This window comes from Henckelia pumila, chromosome 4 (assembly GCF_033568475.1).
Source record: "Henckelia pumila isolate YLH828 chromosome 4, ASM3356847v2, whole genome shotgun sequence".
Classification (NCBI taxonomy): domain Eukaryota; kingdom Viridiplantae; phylum Streptophyta; class Magnoliopsida; order Lamiales; family Gesneriaceae; genus Henckelia; species Henckelia pumila.
The window spans coordinates 113,301,579-113,328,514 of record NC_133123.1 but is presented as its reverse complement, the minus strand read 5'-3'; the positions used below and the strand labels follow the sequence as shown (position 1 = coordinate 113,328,514).

Sequence of the window (26,936 nt, the reverse complement as noted above, 5' to 3'; positions counted from 1 at the left end):
TCACGTCATGTGATTAAGTCAATTGCATCTTTTCTATCCGCGGATTGGACTGAAAGATTCGGAAATAAGACGGCGAGGAATCGGAAAAACAAGAAGTACGAGTAAGAAAAAAAGAAATTAATGAAAAAGGGGTGCAACACAAGGACTTCCCAGGGGGTCACCCATCATAATACTGCTCTTGCCCAAGCACGCTTAACTTCGGAGTTCTAATGGGATCCGGTGCATTAGTGCTGGTATGATCGCACCCAACAGTGAATGAATTCTTTATTTTTTTGTCTATCGAATTGCGGATCAGAGGAACAGGACCTGCAGTTTCAAACGGACATAATTTTTGATCGGCTGAGAGTTACTGGAGCTTCAGCCTGCTCACGCGAAGCTCCACTTGATACCTATAGTGCGTATATCGATTAAAGAGACGGAGACGCTCAAATTCCAAAATGGAGATGGTCTTTCGGGGTATTTTTCCCATATGTCGCGCTGGGACCCACCGAAGCGGCCTGCGTCCCCCAAATCGCACGTTCACATCGTATGATTCAGTCTATTGCATCTTTTCTATCCGCGGATTGGACTGAAAGAGTCGGAAATAGGACGGAGAAGAATCGAAAGAACAAGAATTACGAGTAATAAAAAAAGTAATTAATGATAAAAGGGTTGCAACACGAGGACTTCCCAGGGGGTCACACATCCTAGTACTGCTCTCCCCCAAGCACGCTTAACTTTGGAGTTTTGATGGGATCCGGTGCATTAGTGCTGGTATGAACGCACCCAACAGTGAATAAATTCTTTATTGTTTTGTCTCTCGAATTGCGGATCGTAGGAACAGGAGCTGTAGTTTCAAACGGACATAACTTTCGATCTGCTGAGAGTTACGGGAGCTTCAGCCTTCTCACGCGAAGCTCTTCTCGATATCTACAGCGTGTATCTTGATCTAAGAAGGAGAAGCTCAAATTCAAACCCGGAGATGGTCTTTGGGGGCATTTTTCCCGTAGGGCGCGCTGGGACCCACCGAAGTGGCATGCGTCACCCAGATCGCACGTTCGCGTCGTGTGATTTAGTCTATTGCATTTTTTCGATCCGCGGATTGGACTGAAAGAGTCGGAAATAGGACGGAGAGGAATCGGAAGAACAAGATGTACGAGTAAGAAAAAAAGAAACTAATAAAAAAATGGGTGCAACACGAGGACTTCCCAGGGGGTCACCCATTCTAGTACTGCTCTTGCCCAAGCACGCATAACTTCGAAGTTCTGATGGGATCCGGTGCATTAGTCCTGGTATGATCACACCCAACATTAAATGAATTCTTTATTTTTTTGTCTCTCGAATTGCGGATCGAAGGAACAGGAGCTGCAGTTTCAAACGGACATAACTTTCGATCGGCTGAGAGTTACTGGAGCTTCAGCCTGCTCACGCGTAGCTCCACTCGATACCTATACTGCGTATCTTGGTTAAAAAGACGAAGATGCTCAAATTCCAAAACGGAGATGGTCTTTCGGGGCATTTTTCCCGTAGATGGAGTTTCAAACAGACATAAATTTCGATCGGCTAAGAGTTACGGGAGCTTCTGCCTGCTCAAATTACATCCCGGAGATGGTCTTTCGGGGAGTTTTTCCCGTAGGGTGCACTGGGACCCACCGAAGGGGCCCGCGTCACCTAGATCGCACGTTCACGTCGTGTGATTAAGTTTATTGCATCTTTTCTATCCGCGGATTGGACTGAAAGAATTGGAAATAAAATGGCGAGGAATCGGAAAAACAAGAAGTACGAGTAAGAAAAAAAGAAATTAATGAAACAGGGGTGCAACAGAAAGACTTTCCAGGGGGTCACCCATCCTAGTACTGCTCTCGCCCGAGCACACTTAACTTCGTAGTTCTCATGGGATCCGGTGCATTAGTGCTGGTATGATCACACCCAATAGTGAATGAATTCATTATTGTTTTGTCTCTCGAATTGCGGATCGGAGGAACAGAAACTGCAGTTTCAAACGGACAAAAATTTCGATCTGCTGAGAGTTACGGGAGTTTCAGCCTGCTCACGCAAAGCTCTTCTCGATACCTACAGCGCGTATCTTGGTCTAAGAGACGGAAATGTTCAAATTCAAACCCGGAGATGGTCTTTGGGGGAATTTTTCCCGTAGGACATGCTGGGACCCACCGAAGTGGCCCGCGTTACCCAGATCGCACGTTCTCGTCGTGTGATTCAGTCTATTGCATCTTTTCTATCCGCGAATTGGACTGAAAGAGTCGAAAATAGGACGGAGAGGAATCGGAAGAACAAGATGTAAGAGTAAGAAAAAAAAAACTAATAAAAAAAGGGGTGCAACACGAGGACTTCCCAGTGGGTCACCCATCCTAGTACTGCTCTTTCCCAAGAACGCATAAATTCGGAGTTTTAATGGGATCCGGTGCATTAGTGCTGGTATGATCGCACCCAACAATGAATGAATTCTTTATTTTTTTGTCTCTCGAATTGCGGATCAGAGGAACAGGAGTTGCAGTTTCAAACGTACATAACTTTCGATCGGCTGAGAGTTACTGGAGCTTCAGCCTGCTCATGTGAAGCTCCACTCGATACTTATAGTGCATATCTCGGTTAAAGAGACGGAGACGCTCAAATTCCAAATTGGAGATGGTCTTTCGGGGCATTTTTCCTGTATGTTGCACTGGGACCCACCGAAGCGGCCCGCGTCACCCAGATTGCACGTTCACATCGTGTGATTCAGTCTATTGCATCTTTTCTATCCGCGGATTGGACTGAAAGAGTCGGAAATAGGACGGCGAGGAATCGAAAGAACAAGAAGTACGAGTAAGAAAAAAAAATTAATGAAAAAAGAGGTGCAACACGAGGACTTCTCAGGGGGTCACCCATCCTAGTACTGCTCTCGCCCAAGCACGCTTAACTTTGGATTTCTGATGGGATCCATGCATTAGTGCTGGTATGATCGCACCCAACAGTGAATGAATTCTTTATTTTTTTTTCTCTCGAATTGCGGATCAGAGGAACAGGAGCTGCAGTTTCAAACGGACATAAATTTCGATCTGCTGAGATTAACGGGAGTTTCAGCCTGCTCACGCGAAGCTCTTCTTGATACCTACAACACGTATCTCGGTCTAAGAGATGGAGAAGCTCAAATTCAAACCCGGAGATTGTCTTTGGGGGCATTTTTCCCGTAGGGCGCGTTGGGACCCACCAAAGTGGTCCGCGTCACCCAGATCGCACGTTCACTTCATGTGATTCAGTCTATTGCATCTTTTCTTTCCGCGGATTGGACTGAAAGAGTCGGAAATAGGACGAAGAGGAATCGGAAGAACAAGATGTACGAGTAAGAAAAAAAGAAACTAATAAAAAAAGGGGTGCAACACGAGGACTTCCCAGGGGGTCACCCATCCTAGTACTGCTCTCGTCCAAGCATGCTTAACTTCAGAGTTCTGATGGGATCCGGTGCATTACTGCTGGAATGATCATACCCAACAGTGAATGAATTCTTTATTGTTTTGTCTCTCGAATTACGGATCGGAGTAACAAGAGCTGTAGTTTCAAACGGACATAACTTTCAATCGACTGAGAGTTACTGGAGCTTCAGCCTGCTAATGGAAGCTCCACTCGATAACTACAGTGCGTATCTCGGTTAAAGAGACGGAGACGCTCAAATTCAAACCCGGAGATTGTCTTTGGGGGCATTTTTCCCGTAGGGCACGCTGGGACCCGCCGAAGTGGCCCGCGTCACCCAGATCGCACGTTCACGTCGTGTGATTCAGTTTGTTGCATCTTTTCTATCCGCGGATTGGACTGAAAGAGTCAAAAATAGGACGGAGAGGAATCGAAAGAACAAGATGTACGAGTAAGAAAAAAAGAAACTAATAAAAATGGGGGTGCAATACGAGGACTTCCCGGGGGGTCACCCATCCTAGTGCTGCTCTTGCCCAAGCACGCATAAATTTGGAGTTCTGATGGGATCCGGTGCATTAGTGTTGGTATGATCTCACCCAACAGTGAATGAATTCTTTATTGTTTTGTCTCTCGAATTGCGGATCGGAGGAACAGGAGCTGCAGTTTCAAACGGACATAACTTTCGATCTGCTGAGAGTTACGGGAGCTTCAGCCTGCTCACGTGAAGCTCTTCTTGATACCCATAGCGCGTATCTCGGTCTAAGAGACGGAGAAGCTCAAATTCAAACCCGGAGATGGTCTTTAGGGGAATTTTTCCCGTAGGGCGCGTTGGGACCCACCGAAGTGGCCCGCGTCACCCAGATTGCACGTTCACGTCGTGTGATTCAGTCTATTGCATCTTTTCTATCCGCGGATTGGACTGAAAGAGTCGGAAATATGACAGAGAGGAATCGGAAGAACAAGATGTACGAGTAAGAAAAAAAGAAACTAATAAAAAAAGGGGTGCAACACGAGGACTTCCCAGGGGGTCAACCATCCTAGTACTGCTCTTACCCAAGCACGCATAACTTCGGAGTTCTGATGGGATTCGGTGCATTAGTGCTGCTATGATCGCACCCAACAGTGAATGAATTCTTTATTTTTTTGTCTCTCGAATTGCGGATCGAAGGAACAGGAGCTGCAGTTTCAAACGGACATAACTTTCGATCGGCTGAGAGTTACTGGAGCTTCAGCCTGCTCACGCGAAACTCCACTCGATACCTTTAGTGCGTATCTCGGTTAAAGATATGGAGACGCTCAAATTCCAAAACGGAGATGGTCTTTCGGGACATTTTTCTCGTATGTCGCACTGGGACCCACCGAAGCGGCCCGTGTCACCCAGATCGCACGTTCACATTGTATGATTCAGTTTATTGCATCGGCGAGGAATCGAAAAAACAAGAAGTACGAGTAAGAAAAAAAGAAATTAATGAAAAAATGGGTGAAACACGAGGACATTCCAGGGGGTCACCCATCCTAGTACTACTCTCGCCCATGCCCGTTTAACATCGGAGTTCTGATGGGATCAGGTGCATTAGTGCAGGTATGATCGCACCTAATAGTGAATGAATTCTTTATTATTTTGTCTCTCGAATTGCGGATCGGAGGAACAGGAGCTGCAGTTTCAAACGAACATAACTTTCGATCGGCTAAGAGTTATGGGTGCTTCAGCCTGCTCACACGAAGCTGCTCTCGATACCTACAGCAAGTAACTCGGTCTAAGAGACGGAGACACTCAAATTACAACCCAGAGATGGTCTTTCGGGGCGTTTTCTCATATGGCGCGCTGGGACCCACCAAAGCGGCTTGCGTCACCCAGATCGCATGTTCACGTCGTGTGATTAAGTCTATTGCATCTTTTCTATTCGCGGATTGGACTGAAAGAATCGGAAATAGAACTGCGAGGAATCGAAAAAACAAGAAGTACGAGTAAGAAAAAAAGAAATTAATGAAAAAGGGGTGCAGCACGAGGACTTCCCAGGGGGTCACCCATCCTAGTACTGCACTCGCTCAAGCACACTTAATTTCGAAGTTCTGATGGGATCCGGTGCATTAGTGCTGGTATGATCGCACCCAACAATGAATAAATTCTTTATTGTTTTGTCTCTCGAATTGCGGATCGGAGGAACAGAAGTTGCAGTTTCAAACAGACATAACATTCGATCGGCTAAGAGTTACGAGAGCTTCAGCCTGCTCACGCGAAGCTCCTCTCGATACCTACAGCAAGTATCTCGATCTAAGAGATGGAGACGCTCAAATTACAACCCGGAGATGGTCTTTCGGGACGTTTTTCCCGTAGGGTGCACTGGGACCCACCAAAGCGGCCCGCGTCACCAAGATCGCACGTTCACGTCGTGTGATTAAGTCTAATTCATATTTTTTATCCGCGGATTGGGCTGAAAGAGTCGGAAATAGGACGGCGAGGAATCGGAAAAACAAGAAGTACGAGTAAGAAAAAAAGAAATTAATGAAAAAGGGGTGCAACACGAGGACTTCCCAGAGGATCACCCATCATAATACTGCTCTCGCCCAAGCATGCTTAACTTTAGAGTTCTAATGGGATCCGATGCATTAGTGCTGGTATGATCGCAACCAATAATGAATGAATTATTTATTGTTTTGTCTCTCGAATTGCGGATCAGAGGAACAGGAGCTGCAGTTTCAAACGGACATAACTTTCGATCTGCTGAGAGTTACGGGAGCTTCAGCCTGCTCACGCGAAGCTCTTCTCGATACCTACAGCGCATATCTCAGTCTAAGAGTCGAAGAATCTCAAATTCAAACCCGAAGATGGTCTTTGGGGGAATTTTCCCCGTAGGGCGCGCTGGGACCCATCGAAGTGGCCCGCGTCACCCAGATGGCACGTTCACGTTGTGTGATTCAGTCTATTGCATATTTTCTATCCACGTATTGGACTGAAAGATTCGGAAATAGAATGGAGAGGAATCGGAAGAACAAGATGTACGAGTAAGTAAAAAAGAAACTAATTAAAAAATGGGTGCAACACGAGGACTTTCCAGGAGGTCACCAATCCTAGTACTACTCTTGCCCAAGCACGCATAACTTCGGAGTTCTGATGGGATCCGGTGCATTAGTGCTGCTATGATCGAACCCAACAGTTAATGAATTCTTTATTTTTTTGTCTCTCGAATTGTGGATCGGAGGAACAGGAGCTGCAGTTTCAAACGGACATAACTTTCGATCGGCTGAGAATTACTGGAGCTTCAGCTTGCTAACGCGAAGCTCCACTCGATAACTATAGTGCGTATCTCGGTTAAAGAGATGGAGACGCTCAAATTCCAAAATGGAGATGGTCTTTCGGGGCATTTTTCCCGTATGTCGCGCTGGGACCCACCGAAGCGGTTTGCGTCACCCAGATCGCACGTTCACATCGTATGATTCAGCCTATTGCATCTTTTCTATCCGCGGATTGGACTGAAAGAGTCGGAAATAGGATGGCGAGGAATCGAAAGAACAAGAAGTACGAGTAAGAAAAAAAAATATTAATGAAAAAGGGGGTGCAACACGAGGACTTCCCAGGGGGTCACCCATCCTAGTACTGCTCTCGCCCAGGCGCGGTTAACTTCAGAATTCTAATGGGATCCGATGCATTAGTGCTGGTATGATCGCACCCAACAGTGAATGAATTTTTTATTGTTTTGTCTCTCGAATTGCGGATCGGAGGAACAGGAGCTGCAGTTGAAAGAGTGGGTGCCCGGTTAGTCAATTTGTGGCTAAGGGATTTTATAACTCTATGTATAAACAATCTTTGTTTAATATAATTTACATTCATTAATGGCATTTTCTTTATCTTTCTTCATATTGTTATATTGTGATATACTATTGTTGTTTTGATAAAGACCTTGAATATACTATAGTGTAAGTAAGATGAGATAGTGAATAAAGAGAGATCACTATTATGAAACACATCTTATAGTCACTGTATATTCTAAACAGTTCCTAGTCAATTGAGCCGTCCGCTAATAAGGATAAGGATCGCTCGAGATTGAGACTAGCATTTGTGATGCCAAGTACCACGTTTCATTGGTAATGAACATGGATATGTTCAAAGCATGCAAATGGATATTCATATGATGAATGATCGAACTACCCTATTTGGACTTTTCAAGTGGTTATTATTATTTGAGTGGATAAGTCCGCGGTTTTGGTTGTACACCATTATTCCTTACTACTTGAAACATCATTGAGACTCTATATGCTAGTACTGTACTTTGACTCGTTTACCGACTCTAAGGGGTCATCAGGTGTCGGGATTGGGTACACTTACGACACATATAGGAGTCGATGCTTTGTTGTCAAGGATTCACCACACGTTTGCGAGTTTGGATATCCTATGCGATCTGAGGAGATATTAGTGTGACAAATCTCTGGCCAGAGTACTCGATGTGATTTAGGTTACTTGGTTTCCTAGTAGCACATGCGATGTTACTATTTGATCTTCAAGATGCGTTGCATAGTTATCGAATCTCGAACGACTCTCGATGTACCAATGGTTGTTGATTCGATCGTGATATATGGATGAAGGGACTGTACTGTACGCTAACCAAAACTTACTGGTTCTTGCAGGCACTATCAGTGATACCTAAGGAATCATGGGGCGATGTTGCTAGACGCTCTTACCATGATTCGTTGGATAAGTCGGAAATCGTTGTTCCGAGTCACAAGGAGTTGTGAGCCCGCAGCTAGCTGTATCCCTGAACCATTGAGGGTCACACAAGTAATGGATTACTAAACCCCGTTGAGATAGTTAAATTTAAAGAGTTAAATTTAATGAAAGAGAAGTTGGACTTCTTAACTAAAGGGAGTGGAATTTTCTAAAATGACATAGGGATGGTCATTTTTGGAAATCACTGAATTCGGATTCAGAAAAATTATCTTGACTTTAAAAGGTGTAGAAATGGTTTCTGTGCACATTGGTGAAATTGGTTTATAAATCGGAATCATGATGAATTTTATATTAATTTCTATAATAACGGGCTTGGCTTGTTGGACTTAAGTTATGGATTATGGGCCCTAAGGAGTTAGAGTCCTAATAGAGATATAACTTAATCGAGTCTAGAAATTATATATATATATATATATATATATATATATATATATATATATGTGTAGGTTTCGAAAATTAGACAACAATTTTCTCTTGGAATTTTAAAAAATCACACAAAATATTCTAAGGGGATTTTCGAAATCCTCTCTCCCTTTTTGAGAGAATTCAGTCTGTGATTTTTCGGAAAAATTACATTCTGAATTGACAGATCAAATATGTTTAATCTCTACAATAAACATCTGATTGATTTCTAGTGCAATCAATCAGAAGGTTTTAGTTTTCTGTTCGTGGACCTAATTCCGGAGATTGATCAAGCGAGTCATCGATTCCCGAGATTTACAACAACAGAAGATTAAATCTGTTGGAGTCCATAATCAAGCCTTAGCTTGAAGAGGTAAAATATTAATTATTATTATTATTATTTTACTTGCATAATTTAATCGTTAGGATTTGAAATCCATGATATGGAATTGTTCCATATAAAATTTTTAAACTTCCGCTGCACCGGGTATCAGATCGATTTGATCGTGAGAGCAACACGTGTTCCAACAGTGGTATCAAAGCCAGGTTGCTCTTGGATCAAACGATTAAATTTATTGATTGTACAAAATTTTTAGCCTCGGGTTTTGGAAACAAAACGAAATTTTTTAAATTAAAATTTTTGAAGGAAACAAGGGCATCACGGGCAGCGATTAGATGCGCTGCCCACCTCCACGTGGGCAGCCCTGTCCCACGTGGAGGCGGGGCTGCCCGGGAATGTCCCGGGCAGCCCGAAAAATAAAAAATTTGATTTTTATAGGAATTTGAAATTTTTGAAATTTTAGTTTTTGGTCCGATCGAAAATTGTTTTTGATTAGTCCACGAGGCATCGGATCAAATTGTTTGAGTCCGAAATTTTTAAAATTGATTTTTGGATAAATTTGACTTTTTGGAAAATTTGTAAATTTTATCCGTTAAATTAAATTTTATAAAATTAATTATTTTGGTACAATTGATGATAAGATATGATCTTATGAGAATAGTAGATAAAATTTGATTTTATCTTTTTTTTTAATTATGATGTCTTTGCATGTTATCCAATTATTTAATTATTGAATTAATTATTGGATAAGAAGATGATCGATTGCCATGACCAATATTGTAGGTGTATGTTAGGTTGTTTACATTTGGTTTTATTGTTGTTGGGTTTTATTAATGGGCTTGGTTTATGGACCAATTTGAATTGTCATTTGTAATAAAAAGTGGGCCTGGTTTATGGCCCGTTCCCAACCTTAAATATGTATCCCCTACTTGTCATCAAAATTTATTGTAAATTTATTATACGTAGTGGGAGATAAATATTTGAAGACAATGGTGGGCCCAGCAGACAATAAAGACCGATGAAATGTAAATTGGAAGCTCAATGTAATAGGATTGCATTGCATACCTGCATGTTTAGACAAAATTGTATGAATCTCGCAAGCATACAAATACTAAATGATGAGACATTTTTCAAAATTTAAAATCCCTCATTTTAAATATGATTTAAAATTGATATCAAGATAAATAAAGGGAATTTAAATATTGTTTAAATGTTCCTACCTTCCATCAATGATCAATGTATGAGATGCTACCTGCGGGCACGGTCCGGCTCATATTATTGGGGGGCCCGTTCGTCGGAAAGCTGTACATTGGATCGACACAAGTTGTAAGTTGAGTGGAACTCCCATGGGATTGGCTCATATTATTGGGGATCCACATGGCGACCGTCCATCACAACTTAATATTGATGGGTTATCTTGACATGTCACAATAAACGGCGTCATATTATTGGATCCTTATTGGACATGAGGTAAAAACATGGGGATTGCTTTGGAAGCAATTGGGCTCTACCTTTTGAAAATTATGGTTAGCTGATATTATTCGGGACTATAGTTTGTCAATTGGACTCCATGTTCCCACTAAGAAAACAAGTTTCCCGTTTTCACTAGAGGGTAGTGAAATCGTTAAAATAGTAGGAGTGAAATTCATAAAATTAAATATCGCCATATTTTATGTCTTAGTAAATTAATTAAACAATCACTGATTATTGTCTGTTTCTTTTCAGTATTTCATTACAATGAATTCGCGCAATCCACTATACTTAATTCTCGAACAAAACAAATTGACTGGCGCAAACTATACGGAATGGTTCCGTAAATTAAAGATTGTTCTAAACTCGGAGAAAATTTTCTACGTGTTAGAAAAGAATCCTCCAAAGAAAGCACCAGCTAATATAAGTCCGGAAGAATTGGCAAAACTTGATCAATAGTGGGACCATGATATCAATGCTAAATGCTATATGCAAGCTTCAATGTCTGATGAACTCCAGAGGCGATTTGAGGATGCCGTGAATGCTGCTGACATACACATGCACCTCAAGGAACTTTTTGGAGCTCAGTCAAGGTCGAAGAGGTATGCCACCGTCAAAGAGCTCATGACATGCCGCATGCGAGATGGGACTTCTGTCCGTGAGCATGGGGTACATATGATTAGGCTAATTGAGAAGTTGGTAACACTCGATTTGACATTGGAGCATGAATTGAATACGGACTTATTGCTTCTTTCACTTCCTTTGTTGTTTGATGGATTTGTGGTGAACTTCAATATGAACAAGATAGAGGCCACCCTTGAAGAGATGGTCAATATGCTTGTGTCTTATGAGGCCACATTATAGAAGGAAAAACCGGTACTCTTAGTTGGCTCCTCTTCTTACTCCAAGAAGGGGCCAAGTGGAAAGGGTAAGAAACGTTCTGCCCCACCCAAGAAAATTGTACCAAAGAAGAAGGGCAAGACAAAAGCTTCATACGTGAACATATCTGGAGATGTTTGCCATCACTGCAAGAAACCCGGTCATTGGAAACGTAACTGCAAGGAATACCTCGAGCAGTTGCGAACTGCAAAGGGTATGTTTTACATTGAAATAAATGTTTCACTTAATACTACTTTTTGGGTATTGGATACCGGATGTGGATCTCACATTTGCAATGATTTGCAGGTGATGACAAGAAGTCGTAAGCTTAGGATGGGTGAAACCCAGTTGAGGCTCGAAAATGGTTCCAGAGTTGAAGCCAAAGCAGTGGGAGACGTTTATTTAGTTTTGTAGAAAGATTTTAAGTTACTTTTAAAATATGTTTTATTTGTGCCAGATTTGATTAAAAACGTTATTTCTGTTTCTATGCTTGATAGAGATGGTTTTTCTTGCAATTTTGTGAATGAGATTTGCAATATTTACAAGAATGAATGTTTAATTGGAAATGGACAACTTGAAAACGATCTATATAACTTAAAATTAAAAGACGTTCCAATTAATTATGTTGATAAACCGGTAACAACAAATAAAAGGAAAAACGATAGTCAAAACCCAGCATACCTTTGGCATGCTAGGCTAGGTCACATTTCCTCAAGGAAGATGAACAAGCTAGTGGGAGAGGGCATGTTTGATATGTCTGATATTAACTCTCTACCTATTTGTGAGTCCTGCCTAAAAGGAAAAATGACTAAATCTCCTTTTAAAGGAAAACCTGAGCATAGTCAAAATCTGTTGGATTTGATCCATACAGATGTTTGTGGTCCATTTAGTATTGGTACTAAATTTGAACACAACTACTTCATTACCTTTACTGATGATTTTTCTAGGTATGGGTATTTATATTTGATGAAATATAAGTCTGAAGCAATTGAAAAGTTCAAAGAATTCAAGGCTGAAGTAGAGAACAAACTAGAAAAAAGTATTAAAGTACTTCGATCGGATCGAGGTGGAGAATACTTAAGTACCGAGTTTTTGGACTATCTAAAAGAGAATGGGATTCTCTCTCAGTGGACTCCTCCTATGACACCTCAGCTTAATGGTGTTTTGGAGCGTCGAAATTGAACTTTGTTGGACATGGTTCGATCCATGATGAGCTTCACTGAGATCCCACCTTCATTTTGGGGCTATGCGCTTGAAACGGCGGTATTGTTGTTGAACAATGTCCACACTAAAGCAGTGGATAAAACTCCATACGAGTTATGGAATGACAAAGATGATGGAACTCGAAGAAATTCGAGAAGAACCCGAGATACAAAATAACGATCCTACACCTCAGGAACCATTGATTGACACGCCTATTCCTAGAAGATCCGAGAGGACTTCTAGACCTCCTATACGATATGGTCTTCTTCTTGAAGGGGATCAAAGTGAATCCGACATTGGATGTGATCCAAGAAACTTCAAGGAAGCAATTTCTGATGCGGATTCGAATTTATGGCTTGATGCTATGCAGTCGGAAATAGACTCGATGCATACAAACCAAGTTTGGTCTTTAGTAGATCCTCCCGATGGAATTGTTCCAATAGGGTGTAAATGGATCTACAAGAGAAAACTTGGGCCTGATGGTAAGGTATTGACCTACAAGGCACGATTGGTCGCAAAAGGTTATACTCAAAGACAAGGAGTTGACTATGATGAAACCTTTTCACCAGTTGCAATGTTCAAGTCCATAAGAATCCTTATTTCCATAGCAGCTTGGTATGACTATGAGATATGGCAAATGGATGTGAAGACTGCATTCCTTAATGGAAACATTAAGGAAGAGATCTATATGATGCAGCCCGAGGGATTCACATCTATGGGAAGCGAGCATAAGGTATGCAAGCTTCAGAGATCAATATATGGTCTCAAACAAGCATCAAGAAGTTGGAACCAGAAATTTGATGAAACAATAAAGGACTTTGGTTTCATCAAAAACCCGGAGGAACCGTGCGTGTACAAGAAAGTAGTTAAGGATGCGGTGACGTTCTTAGTGCTTTATGTTGATGACATCCTACTCATTGGGAATGACGTAGGGATGTTGCAGTCAACAAAGATATGGTTATCAGGTAGATTCTCGATGAAGGATTTGGGTGAGGCCTCCTATATTCTAGGGATACAGATCTATAGAGATAGATCTAAGAGAATGATAGGACTCACTCAAGCAACCTACATCGACACTATATTGAAAAGGTTTTCAATGGATGAGTCCAAGAGAGTACATCTACCTATGTGTCATGGAGTTTCTCTATTCAAGTCTATGTGCCCAAGACTGACGAAGAGATAGAGAAAATGACACACATACCATATGCGTCAGCCATAGGTTGTATTATGTATGGGATGATATCTACCAGACCAGATGTAGCCTTTGCTCTGAGTGTCACGAGCATATATCAGGCCAACCCCGGTCAAATGCATTGGAAAGCCGTGAAGGATATTCTTAAGTACTTAAGAAGGACTAAGAATGTATTCATGGTTTATGGAGGAAAAGAATTGAAATTGGAAGGCTATACCGACTCTAGCTTCCAAATTGACGTGTATGACTCGAAGTCAACCTCTGGATTTGTATTCGTGCTCAATGGCAGTGCTGTCTCTTGGAAAAGTTCCAAGTAGGACACCACAGCGGATTCCACCACTGAGGCAGAATACATTGCAGCATCAGCTGCTGCAAAATAGGTCGTTTGGATGAGGAATTTCATCCAAGAGTTAGGTGTCATTCATGAAGCTGTTGGTCCAGTTCCGGTGTACTGCGACAACACTGGTGCCATTGCTCAGGAAAAGGAACCAAGGTCTCATCAAAGATCCAAACACGTACTGAGGAAATACCACATCATCCGGGAGATTGTGGAAAGAGGAGACATCACTGTCGAGAGAATGGCCTCTACAGACAATATCGCTGATCCACTTACTAAGCCCTTGTCAGGACCATTGTTTGACAAACATCGCGAAGCAATGGGATTATGTAGTATGACTAGTTGGCTTTAGGGCAAGTGGGAGATTGAAAGAGTGGGTGCCCGGTTAGCCAACTTGTGGCTAATGGCTTTTATGACTCTATGTATAAACAATCTTTGTTTAATATAATTTACGTTCATTAATGGCATTTTCTTTATCTTTCTTCATATTGTTATATTGTGATATACTATTGTTGTTTTGATAAAGACCTTGAATATACTATAGTGTAAGTAAGATGAGATAGTGAATAAAAAGAGATCACTATTATGAAACACATCTTATAGTCACTGTATATTCTAAACAGTTCCTAGTCAATTGAGCCATCCGCTAATAAGGATAAGGATCGCTCGAGATTGAGACTATCATTTGTGATGCCAAGTACCACGTTTCATTGGTAATGAACATGGAGATGTTCAAAGCATGCAAATGGATATTCATATGATGAATGATCGAACTATCCTATTCGAACTTTCCTAGTAGCACATGCGATGTCACTATTTGATCTTCAAGATGTGTTGCATAGTTATCGAATCTCGAACGACTCTCGATGTACCAATGGTTGTTGATTCGATCGGGATATATGGATGAAGGGACTGTACTGTACGCTAACCAAAACTTACTGGTTCTTGTAGGCACTATCAATGATACCTAGGGAATCATGGGGCGATGTTGCTAGACGCTCTTACCATGATTCGTTGGGTAAGTCGGAAATCGTTGTTCCGAGCCACAAGGAGTTGTGAGCCCGCGGCTAGCTGTATCCCTGAACCATTGAGGGTCACACAAGTAATGGATTACTAAACCCCGTTGAGATAGTTAAATTTAAAGAGTTAAATTTAATGAAAGAGAAGTTGGTCTTAACTAAAGGGAATGGAATTTCCTAAAATGACATAGGGATGGGCATTTTTGGAAATCACTGAATTCGGATTCAAAAAAATTATCTTGACTTTAAAAGGTGCAGAAATGGTTTCTGTTCACATTGGTGAAATTGGTTTATCAATCGGAGTCATGATGAATTTTATATTAATTTATATAATAACGGGCTTGGCTTGTTGGACTTAAGTTATGGATTATGGGCCCTATGGAGTTAGAGTCCTAATAGAGATATAACTTAATCCAGTCTAGAAAATATATATATATATATATATATATGTGTGTGTAGGTTTCAAAAATTAGACAAAAATTTTCTCTTGGAATTTTAGAAAATCACACAAAATATTCTAAGGGGATTTTCGAAATCCTCTCTCCCTTTTTGAGAAAATTCAGTCTGTGATTTTTCGGAAAAATTACATTTTGAATTGACAGATCAAATCTGTTTAATCTTTACGATAAACATCTGATTGATTTCTAGTGCAATCAATCAGAAGGTTTTAGTTTTCTGTTCGTGGAACTAATTCCGGAGATTGATCAAGCGAGTCATCGGTTCCCGGGATTTACAACAAGAGCAGATTAAATCTGTTGGAGTCCATAATCAAGCCTTAGCTTGAAGAGGTAAAATATTAATTATTATTATTATTATTTTACTTGCATAATTTAATCGTTAGGATTTGATATCCATGATATGGAATTGTTCCATATAAATTTTTTAAACTTCCTCTGCACCGGGTTTCAGATCGATTTGATCGTGAGAGAGACACGTGTTCCAACAGCAGTTTCAAACGGACATAACTTTCGATCAGCTAAGAGTTACGGGAGCTTCAGCCTGCTCACGCGAAGCTCCTCTCGATACCTACAGCAAGTATCTCGGTCTAAGAGACGGAGACGCTCAAATTATAACCCGGAGATGGTCTTTCGTGGTGTTTTTCTCGTACGGCGCGCTGGGACCCACCGAAGCGGCCCGCTTCATCCAGATCGCACGTTCACATCGTATGATTCAGTCTATTGCATCTTTTTTGTCCGCGGATTGGACTGAAAGAGTCGGAAATAGGACGGCAAGGAATCGGAAAAACAAGAAGTACGAGTAAGATAAAAAGAAATTAATGAAAAAAGGGGTGCAACACGAGGACTTCCCAAGGGGTCACCCATCCTAGTACTGCTCTCGCCCAGGCGCGCTTAACTTCGGAGTTCTGATGGGATCCGATGCATTAGTGCTGGTATGATCGCACCCAATAATGAATGAATTCTTTATTTTTTTGTCTCTCGAATTGCGGATCGGAGGAACAGGAGCTGCAGTTTCAAACGGACATAATTTTCGATCGGCTAAGAGTTACGGGAGCTTCAGCCTGCTCATGCGAAGCCTCTCTCGATACCTACAGCGCGCATCTCGGTCTAAGAGATGGTAACGCTCAAATTCCAACCCGGAGATGGTCTTTCGGGCATTTTTCCCATAGGGCGCGCTAGGACCCATCGAAGCGGCCCGCGTCACCCATATCGCATGTTCACGTCTTGTGTCTCAGTCTATTGCATCTTTTATATCCGTGGATTGGACTCAAAGAGTCAGAAATAGGACGACGAGGAATTGAAAGAACAAGAAATACGAGTAAGAAAAAAGAAATTAATGAAAATGGGGTGCAACATGAGGACTTCCCAGGGGGTCACCCATCCTAGTACTGCTCTCGCCCAAGCACGCTTAGCTCTGGAGTTCTGATTGGATCCAGTGAATTAGTGTTGGTATGATCGCATCCAAAAATGAATGAATTCTTTATTGTTTTTTTTCTCGAATTGCGGATTGGAGGAACATGAGCTGTAGTTTCAAACGGACATAAATTTCGATCGGCTGAGAGTTACGGATGCTTCAGCCTGCTCATGGGAAGCTCCTCTCGATACCTACAGCGCGCATCTCTATCCAAGAGACGGAGACGCTCAAATTCCAACTCAAAGATGGTCTTTTGGGGAGTTTTTCCCGTAGGGCGCGCTGGGACCCACCGAAACGGCCCGCATCACCCAGATCACACGTTCACGTCGTGTGTTTCAGTTTATTGCATCTTTTCTATCCGCGGATTGGACTCAAAAGACTCATAAATAGGACTGCAAGTAATCAAAAGAACAAGAAGTATGAGTAAGAAAAAAAAAATTAATGAAAAAGGGGTGCAACACGAGGACTTCACAGGGGGTCACCTACCCCAGTACTTCTCTTGCCAAAGCACGCTTAACTTCGGATTTCTGATGGGATCCGGTGCATTAGTGCTGGTATGATCGACCCAACAGTGAATGATATCTTTATTTTTTTGTCTCTCGAATTGCGGATCGGAGGAACAAGAGCTGCAGTTTCAAACGGACATAACTTTCTATCGGCTAAGAGTTACGGGAGCTTCAGCCTGATCACGCGAAGCTCCTCTCGATACCTACAGCAAGTATCTCGGTCTAAGATATGGAGACGCTCAAATTACAACCCGTAGATGTTCTTTCATGGCGTTTTTCCCGTAGGGCATGCTGGGACCCACCGAAGCGGCCCGCGTCTCCCAGATCGCACGTTCACGTCGTGTGATTAAGTCTATTTCATCTTTTCTATCCGCGGATTGGACTGAAATAGTCGGAAATAGGACGGCGAGGAATCGGAAAAACAAGAAGTACGAGTAAGAAAAAAAGAAATTAATGAGGAAGGGGTGCAACACGAGGACTTCCCAGGGGGGTTACCCATCCTAGTACTGCTCTCGCCCAAGCACGCTTGACATCAGAGTTCTGATGGGATCGGATGCATTAGTGCTGGTATGATCGCACCCAATAGTGAATGAATTCTTTATTGTTTTGTCTCTCGAATTGCGGATCGGATGAACAGGAGCTGCAGTTTCAAACGGACATAACTTTCGATCTGCTGAGATTTACGGGATCTTCAGCCTGCTCACGCGAAGCTCTTCTTGATACCTACAGCGCATATCTCGGTCTAAGAGACGAAGAAGCTCAAATTCAAACCCGGAGATGGTCTTTGGGGGCATTTTTCCCGTAGGGCGTGCTGGGACCCATCGAAGTGGTGCGTCACCCAGATCGCACGTTCATGTCGTGTGATTCAGTCTATTGCATCCTTTTTATCCGCGGATTGGACTGAAAGAGTCGGAAATAGAACGGAGAGGAATCGGAAGAACAAGATGTACGAGTAAGAAAAAAAGAAACTAATAAAAAAAAGGGGTGCAACACGAGGACTTCTCAGGGGGTCACCCATCCTAGTACTGCTCTTGTCCAAGCACGCATAACTTCGGAGTCTTGATGGGATCCGGTGCATTAGTGCTGGTATGATCGCACCCAACAGTGAATGAATTATTTATTTTTTTGTCTCTCGAATTGCGGATCAGAGGAACAGGAGCTGTAGTTTCAAACGGACATAACTTTCGATTGGCTGAGAGTTACTGGAGCTTCAGCCTGCTCACGCGAAGCTCCACTCGATACCTATAGTGCGTATATCGGTTAAAGAGATGGAGACGCTCAAATTCCAAAATGGAGATGGTCTTTCGGGGCATTTTTCCCGTATGTCGCGCTGGGACCCACCGAAGTGGCCTGCGTCCCCCAAATCGCACGTTCACATCGTATGATTCAGTCTATTGCATCTTTTCTATCTGTGGATTGGACTGAAAGAGTTGGAATAGGACGGAGAGGAATCGAAAGAACAAGAAGTACGAGTAAGAAAAAAGAAATTAATGAAAAAAGGGGTGCAACACGAGGACTTCCCAGGGGGTCACCAATCCTAGTACTGCTCTCGCCCAAGCGCGCTTAACTTCGGAGTTCTGATGGAATCCGATGCATTAGTACTGGTATGATCGCACCCAACAGTGAATGAATTTTTTATTGTTTTGTCTCTCGAATTGCGGATCGGAGGAACAGGAGCTGCAGTTTCAAACGGACATAAATTTCGATCGGCTAAGAGTTACGGGAGCTTCAACCTGCTCAAGCGAAGCTCCTATCGATACCTACAGCAGGTATCTCGGTCTGAGAGACGAAGACGCTCAAATTACAACCCGAAGATGGTATTTTGGGGCATTTTTCCCGTAGGGTGCGCTGGGACCCACCGAAGAGGCCCGCGTCACCCAGATCGCACGTTCACGTCGTGTGATTACGTCTATTGCATCTTTTCTATCCACGGATTGAACTGAAAGAGTCCGAAATAGGACAGCGAGGAATCGAAAAAACAAGAAGTATGAGTCAGAAAAAAAGAAATTAATGAAAAAGGGGTGCAACACGAGGACTTCCCAGGGGGTCACTCATCCTAGTACTGATCTCGCCCAAGTACGCTTAAATTCGGAGTTTTGATGGGATCCGGTGCATTAGTACTGGTATGATCACACTGAACAGTGAATGAGTTCTTTATTGTTTTGTCTCTTGAATTGCGGATCAGAGGAACAGGAGCTGCAGTTTCAAACGGACATAAATTTCGATCTGCTGAGAGTTACGGGAGCTTCAGCCTGCTCACGCGAAGCTCTTCTCGATACCTACAGCGTGTATCTCGGTCTTTGAGACGAAGAAGCTCAAATTCAAACCCGGAGATGGTCTTTGGGGGCATTTTTCCCGTAGGGCATGCTGGGACCCACCGAAATGGCCCGCATCACCCAGATCGCACGTTCACGTCGTGTGATTCAGTCTATTGCATCTTTTCTATCCGCGGATTGGACTGAAAGAGTCGGAAATAGGACGGAGAGGAATCGGAAGAACAAGATGTACGAGTAAGAAAAAAAGAAACTAATAAAAAAATGGGTGCGACACGAGGACTTTCCAGGGGGTCACCCATCCTAGTACTGCTCCTGCCCAAGCACGCATAACTTCGGAGTTTTGATGGGATCCGGTGCATTAGTGCTGGTATGATCGCACCCAACAGTGAATGAATTCTTTATTTTTTTGTCTCTCGAATTGCGGATCGGAGGAACAGGAGCTGCAGTTTCAAACGGACATAACTTTCGATCGGCTAAGATATACCAGAGCTTCAGCCTGCTCACGCGAAGCTCCTCTCGATACCTACAGCAAGTATCTTTGTCTAAGAGACGGAGACGCTCAAATTACAACCTGGAGATGGTCTTTTGGGGCGTTTTTCTCGTAGGGCGCGCTGGGACCCACCGAAGCGGCCCGCGTCACCCAGATCGCACGTTCACATCGTGTGATTAAGTCTATTGCATCTTTTATTTCCGAAGATTGCACTGAAAGAGTCGGAAATAGGACGGCGAGAAATCGGAAAAACAAAAAGTACGAGTAAGAAAAAAAGAAATTAATAAAAAAGAGAAGCAACACGAGGACTTCCCAGGGGGTCACCCATCCTAGTACAACTCTCGTCCAAGCACGCTAAACTTCGGAGTTCTGATGGGATACGATGCATTAGTGCTGGTATGATTACATACAAGTGTATGAATTCTGCATTGTTTTGTCTCTCGAATTGCGGATCGAAGGAACAAGAGCTGTAGTTTCAAACGGACATAACTTTTGATCTGATGAGAGTTACGGGAGTTTCAGCCGGCTCAGGCGAAGCTTTTCTCGATACCTACAGCGCATATCTCGGTCTAAGAGACGGAGATGCTCAAATTCAAACCGGAGATGGTCTTTGGGGGCATTTTTCCGTAGGGCACGCTGGGACCCACCGAAGTGGCCCGCGTCACCCAGATCGCACGTTCACGTCTTGTGATTCAGTCTATTGCATCTTTTCTATACGCGGACTGGACTAAAAGAGTCGGAAATAGGACGGAGAGGAATCGGAAGAACAAGATGTACGAGTAAGAAAAAAAGAAACTAATAAAAAAAGGGTGCAACACGAGAACTTCTCAGGGGGTCACCCATCCTAGTACTGCTCTTGCCCAAGCACGCATAACTTCGGAGTTCTAATGCACCGGATCCTATCAGAACTCCAAAGTTAAGCGTGTTTGGACGAGAGCAGTACTAGTATGGGTGACCTCCTGGGAAGTCCTCGTCTTGCACCCCTTTTCCATTAATTTCTTTTTTTCTTACTCGTATATCTTGTTTTTCCGATTCCTCGCTGTCCTATTTCCGGCTCTTTCAGTCCAATCCGCGGATAGAAAATATGTAATAGACTTAATCACACGACGTGAACGTGCGATCTAGGTGACGCGGGCCGCTTCGGTGGGTCCCAGCGTGCCCTACGGGAAAAATGCCCCGAAATACCATCTCTAGGTTTTAATTTGAGCTTCTCAGTCTCTTAGACCGAGATACTTGCTGTAGGTATCGAGAGGAGCTTCGCGTGAGAAGGCTGAAGCTCCCGTAACTCTTAGCCGATCAAAAGTTATATCTGTTTGAAACTGCAGCTCCTGTTCCTCCGATCCGCAATTCGAGAGACAAAACAATAAAGAATTCATTCACTATTGGGTGCTATAATACCAGCACTAATGAGCCGGATCCCATCAGAACTCCGAAGTTAAGCTTGCTTGGGCGAGAGCAGTACTAGGATGGGTGACCCCCTGGAAAGTCCTCGTGTTGCACCCCTTTTTTTATTAGTTTTTTTTTCTTACTCTGTTCTTCCGATTCCTCTCCGCCCTATTTCCGACTCTTTCAGTCCAATCCACGGATAAAAAAGATGCAATAGACTGAATCACTCGACGTTAACGTGCGATCTGGATGACGCGGGCCACTTCGGTGGGTTCCAGTTCCCTATGGGAAAAATGCCCCCAAAGACCATCTCCGGGTTTGAATTTGAGCTTCTCTGTCACTTAGACCAAGATACGCGATGTAGGTATCGAGAAGAGCTTCGCGTGAGCAGGCTGAAGCTCCCGTAACTCTCAGCAGATCGAAAGTTATGTTCGTTTGAAACTACAGCTCCTGTTCCTCCGATCCGCAATTTGAGAGACAAAACAATAAAGAATTCATTCACTATTGGGTGCTATAATACCAGCACTAATGCGCCGGATCCCATCAGAACTCCGAAGTTAAGCGTGCTTGGGCGAGAGCAGTACTAGGATGGGTGACCCCCTGGAAAGTCCTCGTGCTGCATCCTTTTTTCATTAATTTCTTTTTTTCTTACTCGTACTTCTTGTTTTTCCGATTCCTCACCATCTTATTTCCGACTCTTTCAGCCCAATCTGCGGATAGAAAAGATGTAATTAGACTTAATCACACAACGTGAACGTGCGATCTGGGTGATGCGGGCCGCTTCGGTGGGTCTTAGCACGCCCTATGGGAAAAACACCCCGAAAGACCATCTCTGGGTTGTAATTTGAGCGTCTTCGTCTCTTAGACCGAAATACTTGCTGTTGGTATCGAGAGGAGCTTCGCGTGAGCAGGCTGAAGCTCCCGTAACTCTTAACCGATCGAAAGTTATGTCTGTTTGAAACTGCAGCTCTTGTTCCTACGATCCACAATTCGAGAGACAAAACAATAAAGAATTCATTCAATGTTGGGTGCAATCATACCCGCACTAATGAACCGGATCCCATCAAACTCCAAAGTTAAGCGCGCTTGGGCGAGAGGAGTATTAGGATGGGTGACCCCTTGGGAAGTCCTCGTGTTGCACCCTTTTTTCATTTATTTCTTTTTTTCTTACTCGTACTTCTTGTTCTTTCGATTCCTCGCCGTCCTATTTCCGACTCTTTCAGTCCAATCCGCGATAGAAAAGATGCAATAGACTGAATAATACGATGTGAACGTGCGATCTGGGTGACGCGGTCCGCCTCGGTGGGTCCCAGCGCGACATACGGGAAAATGCCCCAAAAGACCATCTCCGTTTTGGAATTTGAGCATCTCCGTCTCTTTAACCGAGATACACACTATAGGTATCGAGTGAAGCTTCGCGTGAGCAGGCTAAAACTCCAGTAACTCTCAACCGAACGAAAGTTATGTCCGTTAGAAACTGCAGCTCCTGTTCCTCCGATCCGCAATTCGAGAGACAAAAAAATAAAGAATTCATTCACTGTTGGGTGCGATCATACCAGCACTAATGAACCGGATCCCATCAGAACTCCGAAGTTATGCGTGCTTGGGCAAGAGCAGTATTAGGATGGGTGACCTCCTGGGAAATCATCGTGTTGCACCATTTTTTTATTAGTTTCTTCTTTCTTACTCGTACTTTTTGTTTTTCCGATTCCTCGCTGTCCTATTTCCAACTCTTTCAGTCCAATCCGCGGATAGAAAAGTTGCAATAGACTTAATAACACGACGTGAACGTGCGATCTAGGTGACCCGGGCCGCTTCGGTGGGTCCCAGCATGCCCTACGGGAAAAATGCCACGAAAGACCATCTCCTTGTTGTAATTTGAGCGTCTCCGTCTCTTAGACCAAAATAATTGCTGTAGGTATCGAGAGAAGCTTCGCGTGAGCAGGCTGAAGCTCCCGTAACCCTTAGCCGATCGAAAGTTATGTCCGTTTGAAACTGCAGCTCTTGTTCCTCCGATCCGCAATTCGAGAGACAAAACAATAAAAAATTCATTCACTGTTGGCTGCGATCATACCAGCACTAATTCACCGGATCCCATCAGAACTTCAAAGTTAAGCGTGCTTGTGCGAGAGCAGTACTAGGATGTTTGACCCCCTGGGAAGTTCTCGTGTTGCAACCCTTTTTCATTAATTTCTTTTTTTCTTACTCGTACTTCTTGTTTTTTCGATTTCTCGCCGTCCTATTTCCGACTCTTTCAGTCCAATCCGCGGATAAAAAATATGCAATATACTTAATCACACGATGTGAACGTGCGATCTAGGTGACGCGGGCCGCTTCAGTGGGTCCCAGCGCGCCCTACGAGAAAAATGCCCCAAAAAGACCATCTCCGGGTTGTAATTTGAGCGTCTCCATCTCTTAGACCAAGATACTTGCTGTAGGTATCGAGAGGAGCTTCGCGTGAGCAGGCTGAAGCTCTCGTAACTCTTAGCCGATCGAAAGTTATGCCTGTTTGAAACTGCAGCTCCTGTTCCTTCGATCCGCAATTCGAGAGAAAAACAATAAAGAATTCATTCACTGTTGGGTGCGATCATACCAGCACTAATGCACCGTATCCCATCAGAACTCCGAAGTTAAGCGTGCTTGGGAGAGAACAGTATTAGGATGGGTGACCCCCTGGGAAGTACTCGTGTTCCACCCTTTTTTCATTAATTTCTTTTTTTCTTACTCGTACTTCTAGTTCTTTCGATTCCTCGCCGTCCTATTTCCGACTCTTTCAGTCCAATTCGCGGATAGAAAAGATGCAATAGACTGAATCATACGATGTGAACGTGCGATTTGGGTGACACGGGCCGCTTCGTTGGGTCCCAGCGCGACATACGGGAAAAATGCCCCGAAAGAGCATCTCCGTTTTGGAATTTGAGCGTCTCCGTCTCTTGAACCAAGATACGCACTATAGGTATCAAGTGGAGCATCGTGTAAGCAGGCTGAAGCTCCAGTAACTCTCAGCCGATCAAAAGTTATGTCTGTTTGAAACTGCAGCTCCTGTTCCTCTGATCCGCAATTCGAGAGACAAAAAAATAAAGAATTCATTCAATGTTGGGTGCGATCATACCGGCACTAATGCACCGGATCCCATCAGAACTCCGAAGTTATGTGTACTTGGGCAAGAGCAGCACTACGATGGATGACCCCCCGGAAAGCTCTCGTGTTGCACCCCTTTTTTTATTAGTTTCTTTTTTTCTTACTCGTACATCTTGTTCTTCCGATTCCTCTCCATCCTATTTCTGACTCTTTCAGTCCAATCCGCGGATAGAAAAGATGCAATAGACTGAATCACACGACGTGAATGTGCGATCTGGGTAATGCGGGCCACTTTGGTGGGTCCCAGCGCGCCCTACGGGAAAAATGCCCACAAAGACATTCTCCTGGTTTGAATTTGAGCTTCTCCATCTCTTAGACCGAGATATGCGCTGTAGGTATCGAGAAGAGCTTCGCGTGAGTAGGCTGAAGCTTCCGTAACTCTCAGGAGATCGAAAGTTATGTTCGTTTGAAATTGCAGCTCCTGTTCCTCCGATCCGCAAATCAAGAGACAAAAAAATAAAAAAATTCATTCACTGTTGGGTGCTATCATACCAGCACTAATGCACCGGATCCAATCAGAACTCCGAAGTTAAGAGTGCTTGGGCGAGAGAAATACTAGGATGGTTGACCCCCTGGGAAGTCCTCGTGTTGCACCCCTTTTTCATTAATTTCTTTTTTTCTTACTCGTACTTCTTGTTTTTTCGATTCCTCGCCATCCTATTTCCGACTCTTTCAGTCCAATCCGCAGATAGAAAAGTTGCAATAAATTGAATCACACAACGTGAACGTGCGATCTGGGTGATGCGGGCTGCTTTGGTGGGTCCCAGCGCGCCCTACGGGAAAAATGCCCCAAAAGACCATTTTCGGGTTGTAATTTGAGCGTATTCATCTCTTACACAGAGATACTTGTTGTAGGTATTGAGAGGAGCTTCGTGTGAGCAGGTTGAAGCTCCCGTAACTCTTAGCCGAATGAAAGTTATGTCCGTTTGAAACTGCAGCTCTTGTTCCTCCGATCCGCAATTCGAGAGACAAAACATTAAAGAATTCATTCACTTTTGGGTGCGATCATACCAGCATTAATGCACCAGATCCCATCAGAACTCCGAAGTTAAGCGTGCCTGGGCGAGAGCAGTACTAGGATGATTGACCCCTTGGGAAGTCCTCTTGTTACACCCCTTTTTTCATTAATTTCTTTTTCTCTTACTCGTACTTCTTGTTCTTTCGATTTCTCGCCGTCCTATTTCTGACTCTTGCAGTCCAATCCGCGGATACAAAAGATGCAATAAACTGAATCATACGATGTGAACGTGCGATCTGGGTGACGCGGGCCGCTTCGGTGGTTCCCAGCGCGACATACGGGAAAATACCCTGAAAGACCATCTCCGTTTTGGAATTTTAGCGTCTCCGTCTCTTTAACCGAGATACGCACTATAGGTATCTAGTGGAGCTTCGCGTGCGCAGGCTGAAGCTCCAGTAACTCTTAGCCGATCGAAAGTTATGTCCGTTTGAAACTGTAGCTCCTGTTCTTGCGATCCGCTATTCGAGAGACAAAAAAATAAAGAATTAATTCACTGTTGGGTGCGATCATAGCAGCAATAATGCACCGGATCCCATCAGAACTTCAAAGTTATGCGTGCTTGGGTAAGAGCAGTACTAGGATGGGTGACCCCCTGGGAAGTCCTCGTGTTGCACCCCTTTTTTTATTAGTTTCTTTTTTTCTTACTCGTACATCTTGTTCTTCCGATTCCTCTCCGTCCTATTTCCGACTCTTTCAGTCCAATCCGTGGATAGAAAAGATGCAATAGACTGAATTACACGACGTGAACGTGCGATATGGGTGATGCGGGCCAGTTCGGTGGGTCCCAACGCGCCCTACGGGAAAAATGCCCCCAAAGACGATCTCCGGGTTTGAATTTGAGCTTCTCCGTCTCTTAGAACGAGATACGCGCTGTGGGTATCGAGAAGAGCTTCACGTGAGCAAGCTGAAGCACCCGTAACTTTCAGCAGATCGAAAGTTATGTCCGTTTGAAATTGCAGCTCCTGTTCCTCCGATCCGCAATTCGATAGACAAAACAAAAAAGAATTCATTCACTGTTCGAGGCGATCATACCTTCACTAATGCACCGGATCCCATCATAACTCCAAAGTTAAGCGTGCTTGGGTGAGAGCAGTACTAGGATGGGTAACCCCCTGGGAATTCCTCGTGTAGAGCCCCATTTTCATTAATTTTTTTCTTACTCGTACTTCTTGTTTTTCCGATTCCTCGCCATCCTATTTCCGACTCTTTCAGTCCAATCCGCGGATAGAAAAGATGCAATTAGACTTAATCACACGACGTGAACGTGCGATCTGGGTGATGCGGGCCGCTTC

General features: G+C 43.5%; 24 non-coding genes and 10 pseudogenes across 24 annotated transcripts; 11 read left to right on the top strand and 23 right to left on the bottom strand.

Annotated features, from left to right (window-relative positions):
- Positions 1–128: 128 nt before the first annotated feature.
- LOC140868528 (5S ribosomal RNA) lies at positions 129–247 on the bottom strand. The gene has a single exon (XR_012145942.1). It is a non-coding gene; the product is annotated as a 5S ribosomal RNA (ribosomal RNA).
- A 401-nt stretch (positions 248–648) lies between these two features.
- LOC140869314 (5S ribosomal RNA) lies at positions 649–767 on the bottom strand. The gene has a single exon (XR_012146693.1). It is a non-coding gene; the product is annotated as a 5S ribosomal RNA (ribosomal RNA).
- A 399-nt stretch (positions 768–1,166) lies between these two features.
- LOC140868803 (5S ribosomal RNA) lies at positions 1,167–1,285 on the bottom strand. Its single transcript, XR_012146204.1, has one exon. It is a non-coding gene; the product is annotated as a 5S ribosomal RNA (ribosomal RNA).
- A 506-nt stretch (positions 1,286–1,791) lies between these two features.
- On the bottom strand, positions 1,792–1,910 carry LOC140869427 (5S ribosomal RNA; annotated as a pseudogene).
- A 400-nt stretch (positions 1,911–2,310) lies between these two features.
- Positions 2,311–2,429, bottom strand: LOC140869629 (5S ribosomal RNA; annotated as a pseudogene).
- Positions 2,430–2,828: 399 nt separating this feature from the next.
- Positions 2,829–2,946, bottom strand: LOC140868334 (5S ribosomal RNA). Its single transcript, XR_012145757.1, has one exon. It is a non-coding gene; the product is annotated as a 5S ribosomal RNA (ribosomal RNA).
- Positions 2,947–3,347: 401 nt separating this feature from the next.
- On the bottom strand, positions 3,348–3,466 carry LOC140868649 (5S ribosomal RNA). The gene has a single exon (XR_012146056.1). It is a non-coding gene; the product is annotated as a 5S ribosomal RNA (ribosomal RNA).
- A 400-nt stretch (positions 3,467–3,866) lies between these two features.
- On the bottom strand, positions 3,867–3,985 carry LOC140869678 (5S ribosomal RNA; annotated as a pseudogene).
- A 401-nt stretch (positions 3,986–4,386) lies between these two features.
- LOC140869258 (5S ribosomal RNA) lies at positions 4,387–4,505 on the bottom strand. Its single transcript, XR_012146641.1, has one exon. It is a non-coding gene; the product is annotated as a 5S ribosomal RNA (ribosomal RNA).
- A 359-nt stretch (positions 4,506–4,864) lies between these two features.
- On the bottom strand, positions 4,865–4,983 carry LOC140869657 (5S ribosomal RNA; annotated as a pseudogene).
- A 399-nt stretch (positions 4,984–5,382) lies between these two features.
- LOC140868660 (5S ribosomal RNA) lies at positions 5,383–5,501 on the bottom strand. Its single transcript, XR_012146067.1, has one exon. It is a non-coding gene; the product is annotated as a 5S ribosomal RNA (ribosomal RNA).
- A 400-nt stretch (positions 5,502–5,901) lies between these two features.
- On the bottom strand, positions 5,902–6,020 carry LOC140869220 (5S ribosomal RNA). The gene has a single exon (XR_012146605.1). It is a non-coding gene; the product is annotated as a 5S ribosomal RNA (ribosomal RNA).
- A 401-nt stretch (positions 6,021–6,421) lies between these two features.
- LOC140869473 (5S ribosomal RNA) lies at positions 6,422–6,540 on the bottom strand (annotated as a pseudogene).
- Positions 6,541–6,941: 401 nt separating this feature from the next.
- LOC140868631 (5S ribosomal RNA) lies at positions 6,942–7,060 on the bottom strand. Its single transcript, XR_012146038.1, has one exon. It is a non-coding gene; the product is annotated as a 5S ribosomal RNA (ribosomal RNA).
- Positions 7,061–16,240: 9,180 nt separating this feature from the next.
- Positions 16,241–16,359, bottom strand: LOC140870102 (5S ribosomal RNA). The gene has a single exon (XR_012147082.1). It is a non-coding gene; the product is annotated as a 5S ribosomal RNA (ribosomal RNA).
- Positions 16,360–16,757: 398 nt separating this feature from the next.
- On the bottom strand, positions 16,758–16,876 carry LOC140869247 (5S ribosomal RNA). The gene has a single exon (XR_012146631.1). It is a non-coding gene; the product is annotated as a 5S ribosomal RNA (ribosomal RNA).
- Positions 16,877–17,276: 400 nt separating this feature from the next.
- On the bottom strand, positions 17,277–17,395 carry LOC140869613 (5S ribosomal RNA; annotated as a pseudogene).
- A 399-nt stretch (positions 17,396–17,794) lies between these two features.
- On the bottom strand, positions 17,795–17,914 carry LOC140868928 (5S ribosomal RNA). Its single transcript, XR_012146325.1, has one exon. It is a non-coding gene; the product is annotated as a 5S ribosomal RNA (ribosomal RNA).
- Positions 17,915–18,314: 400 nt separating this feature from the next.
- LOC140868709 (5S ribosomal RNA) lies at positions 18,315–18,433 on the bottom strand. Its single transcript, XR_012146113.1, has one exon. It is a non-coding gene; the product is annotated as a 5S ribosomal RNA (ribosomal RNA).
- A 399-nt stretch (positions 18,434–18,832) lies between these two features.
- LOC140868539 (5S ribosomal RNA) lies at positions 18,833–18,951 on the bottom strand. Its single transcript, XR_012145952.1, has one exon. It is a non-coding gene; the product is annotated as a 5S ribosomal RNA (ribosomal RNA).
- A 400-nt stretch (positions 18,952–19,351) lies between these two features.
- LOC140869231 (5S ribosomal RNA) lies at positions 19,352–19,470 on the bottom strand. Its single transcript, XR_012146616.1, has one exon. It is a non-coding gene; the product is annotated as a 5S ribosomal RNA (ribosomal RNA).
- Positions 19,471–19,871: 401 nt separating this feature from the next.
- On the bottom strand, positions 19,872–19,990 carry LOC140868630 (5S ribosomal RNA). The gene has a single exon (XR_012146037.1). It is a non-coding gene; the product is annotated as a 5S ribosomal RNA (ribosomal RNA).
- A 400-nt stretch (positions 19,991–20,390) lies between these two features.
- Positions 20,391–20,509, bottom strand: LOC140869323 (5S ribosomal RNA). Its single transcript, XR_012146702.1, has one exon. It is a non-coding gene; the product is annotated as a 5S ribosomal RNA (ribosomal RNA).
- A 974-nt stretch (positions 20,510–21,483) lies between these two features.
- LOC140868794 (5S ribosomal RNA) lies at positions 21,484–21,602 on the top strand. Its single transcript, XR_012146195.1, has one exon. It is a non-coding gene; the product is annotated as a 5S ribosomal RNA (ribosomal RNA).
- A 389-nt stretch (positions 21,603–21,991) lies between these two features.
- Positions 21,992–22,110, top strand: LOC140868355 (5S ribosomal RNA). The gene has a single exon (XR_012145777.1). It is a non-coding gene; the product is annotated as a 5S ribosomal RNA (ribosomal RNA).
- A 401-nt stretch (positions 22,111–22,511) lies between these two features.
- LOC140869459 (5S ribosomal RNA) lies at positions 22,512–22,629 on the top strand (annotated as a pseudogene).
- Positions 22,630–23,027: 398 nt separating this feature from the next.
- On the top strand, positions 23,028–23,146 carry LOC140869164 (5S ribosomal RNA). The gene has a single exon (XR_012146552.1). It is a non-coding gene; the product is annotated as a 5S ribosomal RNA (ribosomal RNA).
- A 399-nt stretch (positions 23,147–23,545) lies between these two features.
- Positions 23,546–23,664, top strand: LOC140869273 (5S ribosomal RNA). The gene has a single exon (XR_012146655.1). It is a non-coding gene; the product is annotated as a 5S ribosomal RNA (ribosomal RNA).
- Positions 23,665–24,064: 400 nt separating this feature from the next.
- On the top strand, positions 24,065–24,183 carry LOC140869259 (5S ribosomal RNA). The gene has a single exon (XR_012146642.1). It is a non-coding gene; the product is annotated as a 5S ribosomal RNA (ribosomal RNA).
- Positions 24,184–24,583: 400 nt separating this feature from the next.
- On the top strand, positions 24,584–24,702 carry LOC140869509 (5S ribosomal RNA; annotated as a pseudogene).
- A 402-nt stretch (positions 24,703–25,104) lies between these two features.
- LOC140868048 (5S ribosomal RNA) lies at positions 25,105–25,223 on the top strand. The gene has a single exon (XR_012145483.1). It is a non-coding gene; the product is annotated as a 5S ribosomal RNA (ribosomal RNA).
- A 400-nt stretch (positions 25,224–25,623) lies between these two features.
- On the top strand, positions 25,624–25,742 carry LOC140869173 (5S ribosomal RNA). The gene has a single exon (XR_012146561.1). It is a non-coding gene; the product is annotated as a 5S ribosomal RNA (ribosomal RNA).
- Positions 25,743–26,142: 400 nt separating this feature from the next.
- On the top strand, positions 26,143–26,261 carry LOC140869425 (5S ribosomal RNA; annotated as a pseudogene).
- A 401-nt stretch (positions 26,262–26,662) lies between these two features.
- On the top strand, positions 26,663–26,783 carry LOC140869769 (5S ribosomal RNA; annotated as a pseudogene).
- The last annotated feature ends 153 nt before the right edge of the window (positions 26,784–26,936 follow it).